Here is a 21,729-nt window from a genome sequence, read left to right on the forward strand (position 1 = left end):
ATAACCAATCAATTCAATTAAATTATTTTTTTATAGTCCAATATGACAACACAGTTGTCTCAACATGCTTCAGTTATAAAATACAACAGCTGATAGTTTAACCAATCTAAACAGACAAAGCTAAACTGGGCATCGCTGCCCTTAAACCCTCCTTGGTAAGAAATGACTCCTACAAAAACAGATTTTAAAAAAAGAAATAACCTCAGGGATGTCGACAAGAAGGAGGGATCCTCTTCCAGGATAGACAGGCGATGTTACCAAGAGATGGTAAAATCAGGAAGAAGGAACATGAGAAACTGCAGAAAAAAAGGCCTCAGGGAAGAACTGGTGTCAAATGTTGTCTTTCTTCCATTAAAAGCAACAATTGTTTTTTAAAAAAAGTTATTTTTACATGTCTTTAAATTTCATAAAATAATTAATTTGGCTTCCTGCAGCCAACTAATAAACAGTGTTGTGGGTAATGAATCACAAAGCAATGAATCACTGTAATTGAATTACTTTTGTCGGTAACGAATTACAGTTCAGATTAAATAAACAAAACAAAGGAATTTGTGTAATATATGGAATATTGAATGTTTTGAGTTCAGTGAAATATCTTTTAAAGTGACACATGTGTAAAAAAATAAATAAAATAATGTTTATATATGATTTATAAAAACATGTTGTGGGTGTTAACAATACCAGACAAATTCCTAGAATAACTTTTTATCATGAAGTTTATTTTTGAGAAAGTTGTGATCTGAAATCTAAGAAATAATTTGAGCTCATCCGAATATTTTAAGGAGGAGTTTATGCAAAATGGACTTTTTCAGTTTCTTCTTATATGAAGCAAAGTTCAGTGATTCAATCTGACAAAGAAGCTGCAGACAGAACAAAGACAAATGACTTCAACAATGATCAAACCTGCTTGTTTGCTTGTTTTTCTCTTTTTCTTTTGTGTCTTACCTGGTAAGAAATTGTGCTGAACAAACAAAATGGTAGAAAGTTCTTCTAACTGCATTAATGTGCTGCTTGTTGTTCTGCAGGTATCAGGGGTCAAACACTGACTGAATCTGAATCAGCGGTTAAGAGACCTGGAGAATCCCACAAACTGACTTGTACATATTCAGGGTTTAGTAGTGATCAGCATATAGCTTGGATCAGACAGCCTGCAGGAAAAGGACTGGAATGGTTTGCTTATATCAGCTCTGGCAGCAGCAGCATCTACTACTCAGACTCAGTGAAAAACCGCTTCACCATCTCCAGAGACAACAGCAGAAAGCAGGTGTATCTGCAGATGAACAGTCTGAGAGCTGAGGATTCTGCTGTTTATTACTGCGCTAGAGACACAGTGACTCAAGAGACAGAAACTCTGTACAAAAACACCACATGGAGATCAGTTGAATTGGATTTATCCTTTTCCTTTTTTTTTGGAGTGATATCAGTTCTAAACAAGAGCAAACTTTTATATTTCGTTTTATTATTCATTATGAAATGTATTTTATTTTTATTATATTATATACAATTTTACTTCACAATATACTTTCTGTGTGAATTTATTTACATGAAACATTTTACAGCAAAAACTGGAGAGTTGAAATTTCGGGTTTAAACAAACCAAAGTTTATTACCACTCTTAAGGTGTTATTTTAACACATTGTGATTCAAATGGTGTTTAGTTGGAGTCATGTATCAGAGTTTGCCAAACCAAGCTCATTAACACTGCAGAGAGTTCCTGTTTGCGCCTCAACACCATTAAGGCCCCTGGGCTTCCGCCTAGTAAAACCTGTGCAAAGAAAGTACAAGGTGCTGAGAATTTTCCATGTGAAGATGAAGATGAAGTAATTATTGTTGTTAACAAGGGTTTTAACGTCTTCAAAGAACGTTAATGCCGCAGGGACATTGATGCATTTTGGACATGCGACTGGTACAGACTGGATACCTACACCTGCCTTTCATTGCAACTGTGATCAGATTTGTTAAAGAATAGAGAAATGCATGAATAATGGATGTAATGCCTCCGCGTCCCCCCCAGGGAGGCGCACCCTATAGTTTCAGGACATACAAAGTGAATGATCCTTTACTTAATTGATTTATACTTTTTATAAAGGATCATTCACCCTTTCTGCCTCGCCAGACAGCGCGGCCTCTCGGCTGTCCTCCGGGCCTGCCTCAAAAGGCAGCACAGTCTCTTGGACGCCCTCCTGCCTCGCTGGACTTCGCGGCAATTCGACCGTCCTCCAAACGCTTCTTATCTGCTCTGCCAGTGTGCTAAGCCTCCATGGACTCCGTTATCCATAGAAGGTCCTCCTCTGGGTCCCCTCCTCCCTTCCTTGGGTTGACTTTATGGAATCTCAGAGCGGTTCCTTTAGGGTGGGCTACTGTCATGGTTTGGGTTTTTGCCTTAGTTTTTGCTTCCATTTTGTTTCTGTCATTATAAGTTCTGCTTCCTGTTTTTTTAAAGCTTTCCTTCATGTCATGGTTTTGAGTTTTACTTCCCTGGTCCCTGACCATTTTTAGCTGTGTCTGGTCAGTCCTGTTTGAATATAAGTCTTGTCTCTGCCTTCCTCTGTGCTGGTCTATACTGTCTTCTGCCCCCTTTGCCTGGTTAGCCCACAGTTTGTTTTGTTTTGTTTCCCTGCTCAGCAGCGCTTTTTATTTATGAGAAATAAACCCCTTTGCTTTTGAACCGTGTGACTCCCGTCTCTGCATTTTGGGTTCTTCATCAAACATTTCAACTTTTTTTCCCGTGAGGAACAAAAAATTCCGTCGTACATCTTTGCTGTAATGCTGAAGGAATTTTTCAGTGTTGTCAGTGTCACTTTGCAACAACATACTACATAGCAAAAATAAATTTTTACATGTGGGACACAATTTTAATTCTAAAGACTCCATTTTCTGCTTGTAATAGTTGGAAGTCACATGATCTAGATCAGTGTTTTTCAACCAGTGTGCCGCGGCACACTAGTGTGCCGTGGGAGATGGTCAAGTGTGCCGTGGAAAATTGCCCTCATTAACTGATCTAAAAACATTAACCATCTCCAGGAAATCAGCTCTTTGTTCATCCAAACAGGTCCTGATAAAACACTGAGTAGTTAAGAATATGAAAGATCATAAAATACTTTTTTCTTTGTGTTTAATTGATTCTATTAAAGACATTTTGATAAGAATGACGGCTCCGCGTTTTACCTGCAGCTTTAACTTTTTTCTGAAAAGTCCCGCAGCTCTTACTGTCTCCACGACTCCACCAGTCATTCTTGAAGGATTAATCACATGTCAGCAGTCTGACCAATCAGTAGTGTTAAAAGTCTTCACTTACTTGTTCCAATTTAGCTCATAACTCACTCATTTCCAACAAAAACACCAGCTAAAGCTCGTCTTTAGCGGTGGAGCTTTCCACAGAATCCGGGATCAGACCGTGCAACAGGTGAACAAAACCATGAAGCTCAGAGACGCAAGTCTTTCTGCCGTTTTGTCGCAGTATTCACACTACATCTCCAATGATGCATTGGCTTCCTCAGCGTACAATGAGTCATCCTTGTTACACGGATTGAAACCACAACGAACATACAGTTTGTATGTAACTTAGCTTTTATTACATCTTTTCGAAAAAACATCTGCAACTTCCTGCTTTTTCTGCCACAATTATCACAAAAATGCACGTCAGATTGCCGGGGGGGGGGGGGGGGGGGGGTGTAGATCAAAACAGACTATGAGTTTCTGCTTTTTTTTTTTTTTTTTGGGATGCTGGTGTGCCGCGGGATTTTTGTCAAGGTCAAAGTGTGCCGTGGCTCAAAAAAGGTTGAATAACACTGATCTAGATGACCCGTGAAACTAAACTGGTGAACACTTTTATTTTACTCCTAGGTGTTTTAAAAATGTATTTTACAAGCAAAATGTATACATTTATATTTTATGTTTTATTTAGATCTATGGACAATGATTTAAGCTAGCATTTATCAATAAGTTTATATTTATGCATCGTTTAGGACTGAAAGACGGGCTGTCACTTTATTTTTGGAAAGTTACTTAATTGAATTTTATAAAGCAGCCTTGCTGTCATGACTTGTCAAAGCTAGACAGACCCAGACGCTGAAACCCAGAAGGAAGACAGGAGGTGAGTGAAGGTAAATAATAGATTTAATTTTTCCAGCGGATGAATTTGTCCTGTTGTGGCGGGGAATGGCAGGAACGGCAACTCCAGATGAGAGGGTGGATCTTGACGTGGCTGGAGGTTCGACTGTGGCCCGTGGCGTGGCTGGAGGTTCGGCTGAGGCTAGAGCTGTGGCCTGATGTATGGAGCGTTGAGAGGAGGTAGGTAACTCCGGGGATAACTCCGCTTGGGCTGAAGCTGAAGCTGGCGTCCACTCGTGGGATATGTAGGTCCTGGACATAGAAAGACTAGAGTTTAGACGAGGGTAAAGATACGTAACAGGAAAACTTGAAAGAGACCAGACAAGCACCATCAGGGGCAACGAACTAGCGTTGAATTCTGGTCCTGGCGCTCCTTAAGAAGGTCTGGCAGGTTGATGAGATGAGTGAACGCAGCTGGGACGAATCAGTGGCCAAGCAGAGAGGGGAGGGGGAAGATAGCTGACAGAGGCACCATGACACTTGCTTTAATCAATCCCTACAACACATTATAAAGATAACTAAATATTAGAATCTAACTCCGGTAGGTCTATTGGTGTTGCTCTTCAGCTTCAGATTGTCTCGGCTGGTAAACCTTGAGTGACGGAGGTAAGTCTTGATTGCCATGTTAGCAGTGCCAACATGGCCACCCGCTTTTATTTTTCTCTGTTTATTTCTTGTTCTTTTATGGAAGGCTCGTCCTAACATATACCAGACCAGGTGTTTACATAGTTGAATGTGCATATTACCTGGCTCACACACTATATTCTGGAATCCACAACATGCGTTTTAAATGTTTCAATACTCTGTAGTGTATAGTGTATGGTTGATATCGGTTTATTGTGTTCAAATGACTTTTTAATTTTACCTTGAATTGTTTAAGTTGTATCCTATTAAATGCTTATTATCGGTACTGTCATTATGTTTCCTATTTTTTGTATGGCTCAGTAAATTACTGCTTCACGTTGACTGCAGTCAACAGCAGAAATATGTAAAGGTGGAGGATGTTGAAGGACAGTTTGGTTTCAATGCAATTTCATGAAAAAAAAGGTTTTTAAACTTTCGATTGATTGAATTTATTTTGCGTAAGTGGTTTAATCCAAATGAGTTTAATCATTTGTGAAGTGAGAATAATGCTGGCTTAAAAAGGTGCTCTACGATATGTCATCTTTTCCAGTCATGGAGAGGTTTTGCCTGCCACCTGACGCAAAAGTAGAATAAAAAGATGCAACAGGGACAAAAGTTGACAGAGACATTTTCCATGACCTTGTCAGCCAAGGCAGCATAGTTTTAACAGTTTCCCCAAGTGCTGGTGAGAAATGTAAAAGGGTCAGTCAGGAAGCAATTCAGTGTCAAATGGTGGAAACTGTATTTTTTCCCCTCACATTTATCAGTCTAAAGAACAACACATTTGTAGTATAATGTGGAATGACTTTTAGAATACAACAGCAATGCAACTAAGTGTGCTGCTTGTGAACAATAGTATCTATATTTTTTATTTCTGGAATTCATTTTTTTGTCCTAGAGTTTACTGATATCTCCTTGTCCTCTCCATCTAAATGGTCTGACTCGAGCTTTAGTTCAAGTGCAATTGCATCAACTACACCTGTAGATGAGATCCCGAGGAAAAAATCAAGACTTGAAGGAACAATCAATGCAGTTTCTGCAAAAAAGGTTGCAACAAAGCTCAATTATTGTTAACATTTGTTATTTCTCGCCTAATTAGAACATTTGTCTTCCCTAAGTTGATCGAAGCTGTACTTGGAATCAGTTCAGGTGGTGAGGAAGTCCATGAAGAATATCACACATCACAGACTCTTAAATATTCTACCAGAATACCAGAAGATAACTGGTCAACATAATAGTGGCCCACATGATTGATAAGCACGGGTTCCCAGTTTATGTACACTACAAAAAAATAATAATTGAAATTGTTTAGCTATTATATTAGTAATCCTGATTGAATCTCTTCCCAGACATCTCCCCAACAAAGCGGTTAGAGAAGAATATGTTTTTGGGATCATGACACTGTTTCCATCCCTTAAAGACCCATACTCTGAGAAAGGCTACGTATGTATAATCATTATTGTTTGTCGAGATAGTATTTATGTTTTGTGTTGTTGGGTTCTAGGTGGACATTTTAATTTCTGATATTCAGACAACGCATAAAGTGTTAATGTATTTCCATTTCAGGAACACTTCTATGATGCTGCAAGCAATACAGGATACATTTCTTGGCATCTTAAGACAATCCAGAGAAAGATTCAACAAGAATCTACTCCTTTAAATAGCCTCACTGGTCTTTCTAAAGGAGGAGGTAATACATCTGCAAACTGGTTACCATAAGAGCTAGCGTAGTAGAAGAGAGCAAAGAGAGGTTTAGGTCTGGATGCTGTCACCTCTTTCACAGAAGTAGTTTGTATGTCTGAAATAAAGAAACAACTTTCTACTAACTAGATTTGTTAAATATTTTTTTGGACTTGCTGTAATTATATTATTATTTTCATTTACCTATCTGATCGGCTTAATTTCTTTAAAGTGTGTGTGTTCTTATCTGTAAGGGGCCCTAAATTCCAGAGATCTGTTGTAGTTGAGGAGCAGCTGGATGGAGATGCTTGTCAGGAGTCAATGTATTTGCTCAACCATGTGTGATGAGTGTGATGAGTAGAACACGCCCACTAAATAGGAGGCTGCATATGACACACCCAAATTAATCTGGAGATGGTTCTTTAAAAGCTCTCCTACTCCTCTTTCTGATATGACCTCTTGTTGTTGCAATACATTGAGTCATCAGGAAGTGGGAACGGGAGTTGGCAGGCAGAACAGCCAGGCTTTCAATGCTCAGATCGGGACAGTCTCGTTCCCAGGTCCCTGTACACGAGCAGTCGGCTGGGTTTTTGCGCAGGTGTGGCGACTAGGTATATTAAAAAAAATCGATTCGGCAATCACAATAGTTCATTTGCCGATACTTGCATTGATTCAAAATGCTATCAGGACGATATTTATTTAATTATTTCTGGGCATCCTTTAGTGTCTGTCTCTTGTTTTCCACTTCAACCTCCGTCCACTGGTTGGCAGCAGAGCACACAGAGCCTCTTTGAGCAGCTCTCGTCGTCGGCATGCCCGTCTCGAGAGACTATGGTGTAGCTCCTTGTTGAATCTACCTGCACTGCTGGGAATTGCTCGGATTTCAAAATCAATATTATCCAAAGTAGCTTTGTTTTTATTTCACATTGCTGTTTTTCACAATGACTTGTTTTATTTCATGATAAGCTGTTTCAGCAGAATAAGTCTGTCTGTCAATAAGTGAAAGTGGGTGGGATCTAAACGCACATTGGCTAATCCCCTGAAATCGACTTGTGGTCTTAGATACCCGCTCTGTGGTGTGCTAGTTAAAAAAAATATGACATGTTTCTGCAACATCCTCACGGCTTTGCTGACATTAGAGGATCAAATAGAGACAAACGATCTGTCTGCTGTGGAAGATGCAAACATAGACGCCTTTTTTTGTAGTTTGAGGGTTCGTGTGGACCACAGAGCAGCTTTCTTTAAGCTCGTCATCCACGTCTTAAAGTTCCCGTTAAAATACTCCAGATTCGCTTTCTCTATGCAGGATTGCTAGATAGTGTCCCAGTTTTGCAGGCCAAAAGTCATCTGAAATCGTCAGACCCAACAAAAAAAAATGCCCAATCCTTCTATGACCGCGGACCATAGGGGGTCATAAATGAAAATGCAAAATGGTTTTTTGCATTGGAAAATGCACGGTTTATCCCAAAATTCTTTGAAAAAATGCTACATTTCTCCTTCCCATAACTTCATTCTGTGACTCATCAGTTTTATTCCTCTGTAGTTTTCTCAACTCTTCATGTCTACCTTCTGTTTAAAAATGGGCACCAGAACACTTCTCCTCTATTGATTAGACATCCTCTGATAGTCAAAAATCATGTTTAACAGTCCAGTCAGAAATTCTGCTGCCACTTCTCTTATTACTTTCATACCTTTTCAGGTATGTTTTTCAAGAGCAACTGTATTCGTTGCATTTTTGTTGTGCTGTTGTACAAAGTGTGACTGTACAATGACAATAAAGCTTTATCTTATCTTATCTTATCTTATTTATTCCCATTCTTGATCCTTTTCCACCACAAGGGGGCACAATCCAATGCTTTTTATGTGTCAGTCCCATGCAGAGGGGTTGTGTCTGACATTAAACCAAAGCCAAATCAGTTATGTCAATCACAAACCCATTTCTAATTTAATTTTAGGAACAACGGAGAATCAAAGGAAGCTGATGAGTCAAACAATAAAAGTTATGGGAAAGACTAGAAGAAGAGAGGCATATCCATCCATGGTTCACGTTTCATTTCTCCACTAATAGACTTTCTTAGTTCAATGAAAGGGTGGTTGGTGTTAGTGAGGAGGACAAAGGATTATATGGAGGCAAATAATTGTTATGACTCCTAAATGAAGTAACCAAAGAAAAAAAAAAAAAAATTACCTTTATCTAAAGTTTTTTTCCATTATTATTATTATTATTTTTTGATGTACTGCAGTGAAATTAGATGGTCTGACCAAAAAAACAAACAAACAAACATGTCAATAATTTTGATATTTGAATAATTGTTCACGCTGACGCAAAATTACATTTAAATCTGTTAAAACTTAAAGCACTTTGTTGTCTTGATGATAATTTAAGATTTATTAAAGGTCATAAAAACTATTAAATAGCTTCATGGCGTGTGTCGCTAATTCACAACATTCCATAAAATGTTGGACTCCATTTAATTTAGCTTAATCTTGGACAGAAAAACAGTGAAGAAAATGTTTTATATGATTGAAATCCGGGTCATGTATATAGAGGGTAAAGTTTTAACTGGTAAGAAAGATTAGAAACATTAACTAAAAAACACTTTTATTTTACACATTTCCTGACATACTAACATTAACATTCCCTAACTGCAGTTACAGCAAACATAAAAAACATTCAGCAGAATCAAAAGATGCATTACAGTTTAGAAAAGAGGACATTTCAGTGCCTTGCAGGGTGGAGTTTTTGTTCAGGGTTGTGTCACCGCGTGGTATAACGGCCACAGTGAAAAACGCCATGACAAAAACCTCCTGCCTTTATAAGTCATGTGTAACATTTAAATCTATTATTTAAAAAAGCACAAACAAAAACAAACATGTAAACAAAATCCTGCATTCAATAAAAAACATTTTACAGGTAAAAATGTATTTGTCAGATAGACATAAAATAAACAGCAGTGATGTCAGGAATACAACACCAAGTGTTATATTAAGCAGTGATGAAAGTCAGGCAAGGAAAAAATCCCTGAACTTTTCTTTGAGCGATATGGCGGGCACAGAGCGAAATTTTGGAAAAATACGTGGTCTTAGATGCATTCTGGTGCATTCTGGCAACTAGTTATTCACTTCTTTATCAAGAAACTAAGACTAATTGGAGCATCATGATTTGTCATTCAAACCCCTAGTTTGACTCTCCATTAAGGACTTGCTGGTCCTAAAAAAGAATTTGGAAAATTGCTCAAAGTAACACAATCCTACAATCTACGCTTTTCCTTAAAGCTGCAAAACATACAATTGCTAAAATATAGTAACATCAAAGCCCCAAATGGCAAAAAGAACACCAGTAACTATTATATTCTATGAAAATACCTCAGTTATTTATACATTATTTCTGCTTTAGAAATGACTGATGTACAACATCCACTTGCACTGTTTTCTCAAACTATAACTACATCAAAATATGGGATCTGCTTTAAACTATAATTCTATAACATAATACATCAATTCTTTAACACCAATACTAAGTAATCTGGGAAATATCAAAACAAACATACAAACTAAACTAAACATTGTAAACATTATTTTTTAAGGGAGTGTGGGTCCAAACCATCAAATACTTATAATTAATGTCAACTATACTGAACTAAATCATGGTAATTAGGAAATACAAATAAATTAGAGAAATGTATTCAAAATAAAAACTGAAACTCAAAACTAAAATTGAAATTATTTCAAAATGTGGTTTTGAGATTATTTTACACAAAAAAGTATTTGACCTACACTACCTTAAAAATCTTTTTTTTTTTTTCCAGCCAAGACCACTTCAATTTGTTTTTTATCGTCTTCTCACAACTGAGGTCGTGACCACGCTCAATAATGACGATGCCTGCCATTATTTTAACACAAATTTGATCGCAAACTCTTCAGATGTGTTTGTGAAAATTTAGCGTGGGTCCGCCAGTTTTGGTCTCTAGGGAAGCGAGTCACGCTGACCACGTGGTGCAGACAGAGCCAATCAGACCCGTCGACGCATCCGAAAGCAACTAAAACGTCCCGTCATTGGTCAATTAGGCCGGGAAGACGAGAGATGGCCACGACCATAGAGGAAGCGATCTGCGGAGAAATATAGAAAATAAAGCTAAAATTAGCTGATTTCAGACCTTTTTTTGATCCGGAAAGCGATTTGTCCGTAGAGATCAGGTCTTTATTTCCCGGAAAGTACGTTCGGTTTGCTCAAAAACCCGGATTTCCGGGAATTCCCGGAAGACTTTCATCACTGATTAAGTCAATATTAAAAAGTAAACATTTAGTGTCAAAACATAATTAGCATTTTAAGACGTAGAGTTTTCTCATTTATTTTAGAATAAAACTGTCTAATATTTGCATCTGTATTGCTTAAGTTTGTTCTTTTCTTGATTTTCTTTAAAATACATTTCCTTGTTTAAGTACAAATGTGTTTTTTTGCAGTCACTCACTTAAATAACTAAGTATAAAATATATTAATTCATTAAAGGCATATCAACCCAAAAAGTCCGAAATTCCCATCAGGTTTTGTGGGCAGGTTTTTGTAGGACTGTTTCTCACAGTGTATCCTGGGGGGCCACAGTGATAAATGGCAATACAAAAACCTCTTCTGTTTTCAACTGAAGTCTAAAGCCTTTTTAAATTTCAAACAAATATAAAAATAAAAAGTTTTCATATTTCTGGAACTCCACAGAAATTCACTATTTAACCTTTTTTGTTTTCCTTTTTTTTCTTCTCACTTTACTGTTTTACTTTTCTCAGTTTTTTCTTTCACTACAATAAAAAACATTTGCAAGAATCAAGTCTTAGTTTAGTTTTAGTTTATACCACATTTATTTCTCATTGTATTTAAATTATACCATAACTTTTTAGCAGAAAAATACTGAGGGATTTGTTACACACAAAAAAATAAACACATTTATCTAAATATTTTCTTAAAAGCGCTAAAGATAAAAATTATGTGTTTTTTGTGCCATATTTGTGAGTCACTTTGGGGAAAAATATTTGATGAATGTTCAAAGATCAAAATGTAAAAGTAAAGGTATCCAAGATGTGTTATGATTCTAATAAAAAAGAGTCATGTAGCGATCAACAGCGTGAGGTTTTTGTAAGAGGCTGAGTCACAGTGGAAACTATGGGAACCACAGTGATCCATGCAATGACAAAAACCTACATTTTCTGAAAAACGACATTCTATGTATAAAACTACACATTATGACACTAATATGATTCAAAAAATGTTTATCATAAAGATGAACAAACCTGTGTAATAATATAAATAGGAAATTAAAATAAATAACAATTTTGGAAGTATTAAGAAAATCAGCTGTATCTTTTTGTATTTTTAAATAAACTAAAGATGATTTTTTTTTTTACCACAGTTTTACAATAGAAATTGTACAATTTTATAGCGAAAATAAAGAACAAACACAAGAAAAAAAACTAAAAATGTAAGTGTTTGCCTGTTCTGCTTATCAGAAAACCTGGATGAGGTTTTTGTTAGAGCATGTGTCACTGTGGATGGGATGGCAGCCACAGTGTGAAATGGTAATACAAAAACCTAAGCTGAGCTGAAAACGCAAACACTTATTCTGAAAAACAGAAACAGTTAGAGAATTACCTGAACATTAAAATAAAGTGACATTTGGACAGATCACATATTTAAATGATTACTTAAAGTCACAGGTTTAAGAATTTTTTTTAGTTTTTATGGAAATGCTCAAATAAAATATAAATGCAACGCCAACTATTTCCTTCAGTAGTAGCTAAATAAAATAGCTTCACTTTAGATGTGCTGTTCAGCTTTTATTACAAAGGGACCTCAGGTTCAGAGGTTGAAGAGCACTATTGTACATTTTTATAAGTATTCTGCTGTAATTTCGAACAGAAGCAACATCCAAGATAATATCAGTTTTACTTTTTATTCAACTGTTGACGTAAAACTTTTTTAAAATAATTTTACTGACTTTTATTTTTTTTATGTCTATCAGATTTAAATAATATTTCAGTTTATTCCAATTTACTGACAATTTACTTTAAGTCCCTTTGGAAGAGGTAAAAAATAATTGGAAATTAAAAATACAGAATAATATGTGTCAAGAAACAGTTTTAAAGAAAAATATTTTGAAAAGAAAATAAATTAACAAAAAAATAAATTACAGATATGTTTTTGTATGACCATGTATGACTGTGTTGGGTCTAAGATTAAATCCAATCTAAGATTAAATCCAACATCAAGTCCATGTATTAAAAAAAAAAAAAAACAGGAGCCCAAACTCATCACGGGCTTTAGGAAAGATTTTCAATTGACCAAAACATTATACAATGTATTAAAAAAAAGAGTCTGGTCATGTTAATATCCTCTGGACAAACAGTTGAATAACTTAACTTTGTTATTTTTTTCTCTATTGTTCCAAAAACATGTATTTGGTATTACAGTAAACCCTTGTTTTTTGCGGGGGTTATGTTCCAAAAAGACCCCTTGATAGGCAAAATCCGTGAAGTAGAAACCTTTATTTTTTTTACTATTATTATACAATTTAATACTCTATTTTACATGGAAAAGAAACCATTTTACAGGCTCAAGGATTTGCTTCACAAATAAAATAACTTTAGAAACGTTTTTTTTTCAACAAATAACTTCTGTTCTGTACTGTCAAATAATAATTTTAATCATCAATGTGAACAGAAGACTTCAAATCGCGGAGATTAGCCCCGCCCACTGCGATCCGAGTAATTGGATTAAACGGGAGAAAATTTAAAATGATTGAGAAACATACAAAGTAAAGTGGGACAAATAGTGACTCAGGTGTATTTCACTGTTCTCCAGACTTAGCGACTGAGCCGCTGCAATCTGACTCTGCTCTGCAGTGTTTTCTCCTTTTGAAGCCCACGGTGCAGGTGTGTTTGTTGGGGAGAAGAACATAGTGATTGACAGTTGAAGTCGCTCTATTTCTATGGGTTTTAGAGAAACTCGAAATTGCAAGAGAGTTTGCACTTACGTGTTGTAAATTTGGCACGCTGTTTTACGTACGTGTACATGTTAAACTGCAACGTTATTGACGCACAGGTAGAGATAAAGCGGAGTGACTTTTTAGCCAATCAGAATGCAGAACACAATTCACAATGCAAATCCGTGAAGTAGCAAAACCGTGAAAAGTAAACCGTGTTATAGCGAGGGATCACTGTATATTGTGAGGAAAAATGTCACTTTTTTCTTACCCTCATACAAATGTGACAAAAATATGATACAACAAATAAACTTTCAAAGTCTTTTCATAAAATGTATGCACAGTTTTTCACATATTAACTTATAGATCTCAACTCTGTATAACATAAATAATGTAACAAACAGGAACACCACAGAAACAGATGTTTCCTCATCCTGTTAAGAAACGGAATTTTTGGACTGAAGGACAGAAGCTTCAAAAGAAATGAGTGAAACTGTTGCACGTCAAGGCAGATACATAACATTTTTAATGGATTTAACCGATTTCTAGCATAAAATTTGTTGTAGTTTGACTTAGTAGCTTTTTTTAACACAGCAAGATGAATACACGAAAAAGAACAACACCAGATCAAAAATGTAATAATAATAATAATAAATTGGATTTATCAGCACTTGTTCAGATGCTTAAAGCGCTTACAATGTATCTCCATTATTCACACTCATTCATACTTGGTGATGGTAAACTGCTGATGAAGCCACAGCTGCCCTGGGGCAGACTGACAGGAGGGTGGCTGCCGTTACGCACATGTGGCCCCTCTGACCATCACTGGGACATTCATACACATTTACACACCAGTGGAGCAACGCTGGAGGCAGGAGGGTGAAGTGTCTTGTTAAAAAAAACAATGACGGTTGACTGGGAATAGCGAGGATCAAACCACCGATCCTTTGATCATTGACGAGCCTGCTCAACCACCTGAGCCACTGCCTCCCCCTACTACAAATGTACTAATAGGAACAGCATTGGTGAAGGAAATAATGTCTATACGATTCTGTGTGCATTGCCTAACAAGTTATTGTAGTAACACAAAAAGAGAAAGCATTTAACTTTATGTAAAAGTAACACTAAGATTTCCAACATATAATTAAAGCTGTCAAATGTGTGTTTTACTCCTAGACAACCAGGTCAGAAACACATGCATGGGAATAGCAACACCATTTGACACACAGACATAAACCCCTTTGCTATAGGTGATTTGTGTTATTTCTTGGCTAATAACCAAATTCCTACTGTTGTTTACCTTCAATGACTACCCTCAGCATTGACCTTATACCAGAGATGTTAGTAAAACGTGATTTGGTAAAAAATATTTAACTCTTCATGCTAGACGCAATTTGAGCGTCAGGCAGCAGCGTGTTTTGAGTGCCACACTGTGGTTTGGAAGTCAGACGCGAAAGTCAGAGACATCACAAGTTCAAAAATCGGAAATTTGGCAGTCAGCAATCTCGCTATGGCGGACCCCAGTGGTGGAACTCATTACACTGGGCAGCAGAGCTTACGCCTCGCCCTATTTTTTAGAAAAGGTCCCCCATGTCATGCTTGGTGGTAACATGAGCAGACCCAAATGCTGAAACCCAAAACGACAGACACTGGAAGTGGCGAGAATGGATTTAATCTTTGACAAGACATTGATAGCTTGGAGCCTAGTGGCGAAGAAGTCACCAGAGCAGTAGAGGACAGATACAGAGCAGGGTTTTCGGAGCCGAGCTGGAGCGTCGTCTAGGAGGTAAGTGGAGCTTGATTTGCGAGGAACGGGCTTGATGGCACAATGGAGTTAGAGCGCTGGAATTTCGAGGAGCTGGAATACGGACTTGAGGTTGATGGACTTGTGGCTGGACCCAGGTCGGCGTGGATGGATGCGAGAATTCTGTAGGCAGATCGAGAACTTGGATCAGGCAAGAGCAGGGAATAAACAAGATCATGAGTAATCAAAACGAGAGCTTAGGGAAGACCAAGTAAGCACCATAGAGGGCAAACGAACTGGCGATGAGTACTGGTACAGAGTCGTCTTAAATACAGGTGCAGGGGATGAGGTGAATGCCGACAGCTGGGTCCAATCAAGGAGGAAGTGGAGAAGGGGGGGCAGGAGAGGTCTTCCGGGGGTACCATGACAGTACCCCGCCCTCAACGACCACCCCCAGGTGGTCCAGGATGACGGTCAGGGTGGGCCCAGTAAAAGTCATCGATGAAGGAGGGGTCGACAATGAGCGAGCGAGAGACACACGAATGCTCTTCGGGGCCATACCCCTCCAGTCCACCAAAAAGTGGAAACCCCGACCTCACCGTCGAATGTCCAGAATGCGACTAACCGTGAAAGCGGGGCCACCATCAATGATACGGGCGGGAGGTGACATCGGAAGGCGGGCAAAGGGGACTGTCACTGACTGGCTTAATCTGGGAGACGTGGAACGAAGGGGGAATCTTGAGTGCCGCAGGGAGACGAAGGCGAACGCAGGTGGGATTGATGATCTTTTCAATTTCATAGGGGCCAATGAACCGGGGTGCAAGTTTGCGATGTGTCCGAATTGGAATGTTCCTGGAGGAGAGCCATACCTTTTCAACAGGTTGCTACGTGGGTCCTACCACCCTGTGATGATTGGCGACTCTACAGTTCATGTCCTTAGTACAGAGGAGTGCGTCGCTGGTCTGCCTCCAGATGCGCCTGCATCGGTGAACTGCCACGTAAACTTCCTGAAACGGTAACAAGGGTGGTAGGTACCCAAGGCTTGCTTCGAATGGTGAGATTCCTGTGGCGGAAGATGGAAGAGAGTTGTGAGCATATTCAATCCAGACCAAGTAGGTAGACCAATCAGAAGCGTTCTGGGCAGCGACACATTAAAGAGCAGCTTCCAGTTCTTGGTTGGCCCTTTCCGCCTGTCCATAACTGCATGTGGTAACCTGAGGACAGACTAGTGGTAGCCCCCAACGCAGAACAGAAAGCCTTCCAGACCTGCGAAATGAATTGAGGTCCCCTGTCGGATACAATGTCTGTGGGAATTCCATGGTACTTGAAGACTTGGTTGACAAGGATGTTGGCAGTTTCAGATGTGGTGGGGAGTTCAGGCAGGGGAAATAAAATGAACTGAATTGGAGAACCGATGTACTACAGTGAGTATAACTGTATTGTTATGAGAGGGTGGTAGGCCAGTAAAAAAGTCCAAGGCGATATGCGCCCAGGGTCTACTAGGGGTGGACAAAGGGTGAAGTAGACCAGACGGTGGCGAGGTGCACGACTTAGAACAGGCGCATGTATAGCAGGCTCAAACGTATTCATGCACATCTTTGTCCATCTTTGGTGCATGATTAGGTTCCTCATCCTGGGCTTGTAATACGCGGGTCTCAATTTCCCAGGTGAGGGTACCAATAAGACAGGTGGCGGGTATGATGGGAGAGCTGGAGTCACTCTCGTCGGTGCAACATTTTTGGGACAGGGCGTCAGGCTTGATGTTACGACTGCCAGGTCGATAAGTAATTGTCAAGTCGAACCAATCAAAGAACAGGCACCAACATGCTTGGCAGGAGTTAAGTCTCTTGGCGGAACGTAAATATGCCAAGTTCTTATGATCGGTCCAAACTATTAAGGGGTGAGTAGCTCCCTCCAACCGATACCGCCATTCTTCCAGGGCTAGATTTATGGCTAGCAGTTTGCGGTTACCGATGTCATAATTCTGTTTCTAGACAATTTCTTTCCATTCATCACCATCCTTGATGTGGATGAGGTGATACGCATTTCTAAGGTTGAGCTTGGAAAAAATGCGTGCCCCCTGGACAGAGTCAAAAACGACATTTAACAACGGCAAGGAGTATTTATCCTTAATGGTGATCTGATTGAGCTCTCGATAGTACACAGAGGGACGAAGGAAGTCAATAGCACAATCGTAGGGTCTATGGAGTGGTAATGAGTTGGCTTTGATTTTACTAAACGCGGAGATCATGATAGCAAGTAGGGACCTTAGATAAATCAAGTTCTTCAGGAGGACGGGATGACGGGTTAATGGATGGAACAGCCGATTGGAGACAGTTGGCCATACAAAAGAACCTCCAGTTAACAATTAGTTAACATTGTGTCCAAAACAATTAACAATGTGTCCAGTCTAATTGCGGGTTATGTAATCTAAGCCAAGGGAAACCTAAAACAATGGGATTCTGGGGAGCATTGGTGATGAACAATTGGAGGTGCTCATGATGATTACCAGAAATAAGGAGATGGATGGGCTTAGTACGATGAGTTATCTGGGAGAGAAGTTGACCGCCCAGCCCAGCAGTTTTGACCGCGGTTTCCAATGGCTCAATAGGAATGGATAGTTGGCTGACGAGATCCTGACCCTGTCCCTGCGGCCTGTCTTCTAGCGAGGGGTTCTGCAGTTTAAACGTAGTGGATATTGAGAGACGAAGTGGTCTTGTTCCCACAATCTTCCCTCCCTCCTTCTCTGACATCTTCCTCCGGGGTTAGCTTGGAGCGCCCAATCTGCATAGGTTCCTCAGGAGTCTTCCTGGAGGTGTCTTGCACTGAGGTGGAAGGAAGAGCATTAGATGGAATTGGCAGGTCTCTGTAATTAGTAGGTGGCTTACGTGAGACATATGTTTTCTCCGTATGTCGTTCACTTAGACGGGCGTCCGAGTGGAGTGCTGCAGAGACTAGGTCTTCAAAGGTTAGAGCTTCAGGTTGGGAACAGAGGTGATCCTTAATAGCTTCATTCAATGATTGGTAAAAAATTCCCTTTAGTGCTTTGTCCGGCCACCCTGCTTCAATAGCCAGGATGCTGAAATCAATGATGTGGTCGCTTACTGAGCGGTTACGTTGTTTTAAACTCAGTAATTTGGATGTGGCTTCATCCTCACGACGTGGTTGATCAAAAAAGCAATTTGAATTCTTCTAGTAATTTGTGAAAATTCAAATGACAAATAAGATTGGTGGTTAAATAAGCTTGAGCCCATTGCTTATCTTTGTTGCGTAGAGAGTTTACAATGAGCGTGATCTTGCTGTGATCTGACTGATAATAATTTGGTGCTTGTTGGAAAATGAGTTGACATTGTAACAAACATCCTGCACAATGCTCCACCTCACCGTGGAAGGGTTCAGGTTGTAACCGGAAGTTCTCTGATGACGCGGCGGATGTAGCGGCCACCATGTTGCCTTGGTGCGGATGAGGTGAGGTACTTATGGGAGTGGCAGTCACATGACTAGTAAGGTCCAACAAGGCCTGGGAGATAATGTCCATCAAACAAGGAACAAATCCTGTTGTGCTGTAGCCTTCCGAGAAACAGCGTCTGGATGGCCCAAAAGTGGCCCAAAAGAACTCCTTGTTGGGAAACGGCGAAGCAAAGCCCTTCCGGGTCAGCTGGGTCTGGAGTTTGGCCAGTTCGTTCTGTCATGTTCAGTGGTAACGTGAGCAGACCCAAACGCTGAAACCCAAAACGACAGAAACTGGAAGTGGCGAGAATGGATTTAATCTTTGACAAGACTTTGATAGCTTGGAACATAGTGACAAAGAAGTCACCGGAGCAATAGAGGACAGATGCAGAGGAGGATTTTCAGAGCCGAGTTGGAGCGGCGTCTAGGAGGTAAGAGAAGCTTGATTTGTGAGGAATGGGCTTGATGGGAGAATGGAGTTAGAGCGCTGGAATTTCGAGGAGCTGGAATACGGACTTGAGGTTGATGGACTTGTGGCTGGACCCAGGTCGGCGTGGATGGATGCGAGAATTCTGTAGGCAGATCGAGAACTTGGATCAGGCAAGAGCAGGGAATAAACAAGAGCATGAATAATCAAAACGAGAGCTTAGGGAAGACCAAGTAAGCACCATAGAGGGCAAACGAACTGGCGATGAGTACTGGTCCGAAGTCGTCTTAAATACAGGTAAATGCAGTCGATGCAGTGAATGCCGACAGCTGGGTGCAATCAAGGAGGAAGTGGAGAAGGGGGGGGGGCATGAGAGGTCTCTCGGAGGTACCATGACACCCTAACTTTATTCTTGTTATTATTTTTCTCTCGACTTAATGCGGACAGTGAGCCTTATTGGATAAGGCACATTCATTCCATTTTTTTTCTTATATTGAAATATATTTTGTTGTGGAAATCAGACAATGTTGACTGTTCCCTTTCTATATTTTAATTTACCAAAATAAAAGTACTATGAATTTGCCTGGGTAAAAGCAACATATATATGAAATACAGTTGCAGAGCTTCACACTGTGATCATTAAATAACTAAAAGTGACAATTCTATTACAACGGAAGACATATTGAAATTCAGGACTAGTTTTTTCTAAGTCGTACTTTTTAAAAAAAAGAAAGAAAATGTGTTCCGGTACAATATCGGGATACGGATTGTATCGTGCGACGCATATCTGGATACCTATTGTATTGCCAGACTATTGCCGATACACACCCCTAGTGGCTGCAAGTGTGTCGTGGACTGTTGCATCTAGATCCGGGCAGCTGGCTGGCCGACAGACGGACAACCGCTGTGGTATAGGGCGTTTCACTTTACGGTCGAACAGGAATAATAATATTCGGGGCGTACTGACCTAACTAGTCTTTAATTAACATACTCGTTGGTAGTCACTTTTACCAACATGCATCACACATATCCCATAATGCAGCTTGACCAATCCGCGTGTCACTGTAACCAGGATGCATTCAAATACAACACGATAAGTGTATTTCAAAAATATTTTTTTTTGGGGAAAGAATTATTATTATTATTTTTTACCAACGTAATGTCACAGGCTCTGTATCATCATGTGTTTGAAAACAAACAAAAGCTCAATTTTTTTAATATTACTTTTCTTTACTGTAATATAATCAACTGCGTTTTGCGTAAATTATCGTAACAAAAAGTAGGGATTCTAAACACATGAGAAAGCAGTAAAAGCATACTGGGATACTATGGAGTCCCAAACTGTTCACAAATAAATAAATAAATATGACCCTCTGCAAATACACAATTATCCAATAAATCTCTCATAAATATATAAAAAGATCAGGAAATTGTGAAAAACCTGCACACAGATTTTAAATTATGTTTAATTTTGCTTTAAAAACCTGTCCATCATTTTAACACATCTTTTTAAAATATTAATTTTAAACATGTTGTATATTATTATAATTCTATAGCTTTTTTCAGAACCTCGGATTTTAAAATCAATATTATCCAAAGTAGGTTTGTTTTGTATTTCACATTGCTGATTTTCACAATGACTTGTTTATTTCATGATGAGCTGTTTCAGCAGAATAAGTCTGTCTGTCAATCAGTGAAAGTGGGTGGGATCTAAACGCACATTGGCTAATCCCCTGAAATCGACTTGTGGTCTTAGATACCCGCTCTGTGGTGTGCTAGTTAAAAAAAAGATGACATGTTTCTGCAACATCCTCACGGCTTTGCTGACATTAGAGGATCAAATAGAGACAAACGATCTGTGTGCTGCGGAAGATGCAAACATAGACGACTTTTTTTGTAATTTGAGGGTTCGTGTGGACCACAGAGCAGCTTTCTTTAAGCGCGTCATCCACATCTTAAAGTTCCCGTTGAAATACTCCAGACTCGCGTTCTCTATGCAGGATTGCTAGATAGTTTTGCAGGCCAAAAGTCATCTGAAATCGTCAGACCCAACAAAAAAAATGCCCGATCCTTCTATGACCGCGGACCATAGGGAGTCATAAATGAAAAAGCAAAATGGTTTTTTGCATTGGAAAATGCAGGGATTATCCCAAAATCCTTTGAAAAAATGCTAAATTTCTCCTTCCCATAACTTCATTCTGTGACTCATCCGTTTTATTCTTCTGTAGTTTTCTCAACTCTTCATGTCTACCTTCTGTTTAAAATGGGCACCAGAACACTTCTCCTCTATTGATTAGACATCCTCTGATAGTCAAAAATCATGTTTAACAGTCCAGTCAGAAATTCTGCTGCCACTTCTCTTATTACTTTCATACCTTTTCAGGTATGTTTTTCAGGAGCAACTGTATTCGTTGCAATTTTGTTGTGCTGTTGTACCAACTGTGACTGTACAATGACAATAAAGCTTTATCTTATCTTATCTTATCTTATCTTATCTTATCTTATCTTATCTTATCTTATCTTATCTTATCTTATCTTATCTTATCTTATCTTATCTTATTTATTCCCATTCTTTATCATTTTCCACCACAAGGGGGCACAATCCAATGCTTTTTCTGTGTCAGTCCCATGCAGAGGGGTGTGTCTGACTTTAAACCAAAGCCAAATCAGTTATGTCAATCACAAATTTATTTCTAATTTAATTTTAGGAAAAAAGGAGA

The 21,729-nt window shown here is 39.0% G+C and overlaps 1 protein-coding gene and 1 long non-coding RNA gene across 2 annotated transcripts in view; one reads left to right on the forward strand and one right to left on the reverse strand.

Annotated features, from left to right (window-relative positions):
• The window catches only part of LOC101158331, a 135,431-nt gene that overhangs the window by 93,683 nt on the left and 20,019 nt on the right, over positions 1–21,729 (forward strand). The window lies entirely within an intron of this gene.
• On the reverse strand, positions 4,103–5,483 carry LOC110013907. The gene is made up of 2 exons (XR_002289070.1): positions 4,443–5,483; positions 4,103–4,365 (listed from the first exon to the last, which is right to left on the reverse strand). It is a non-coding gene; the product is annotated as an uncharacterized LOC110013907 (long non-coding RNA).

Source organism: Oryzias latipes, chromosome 8 (genome assembly GCF_002234675.1).
Source record: "Oryzias latipes chromosome 8, ASM223467v1".
Lineage (NCBI taxonomy): Eukaryota > Metazoa > Chordata > Actinopteri > Beloniformes > Adrianichthyidae > Oryzias > Oryzias latipes.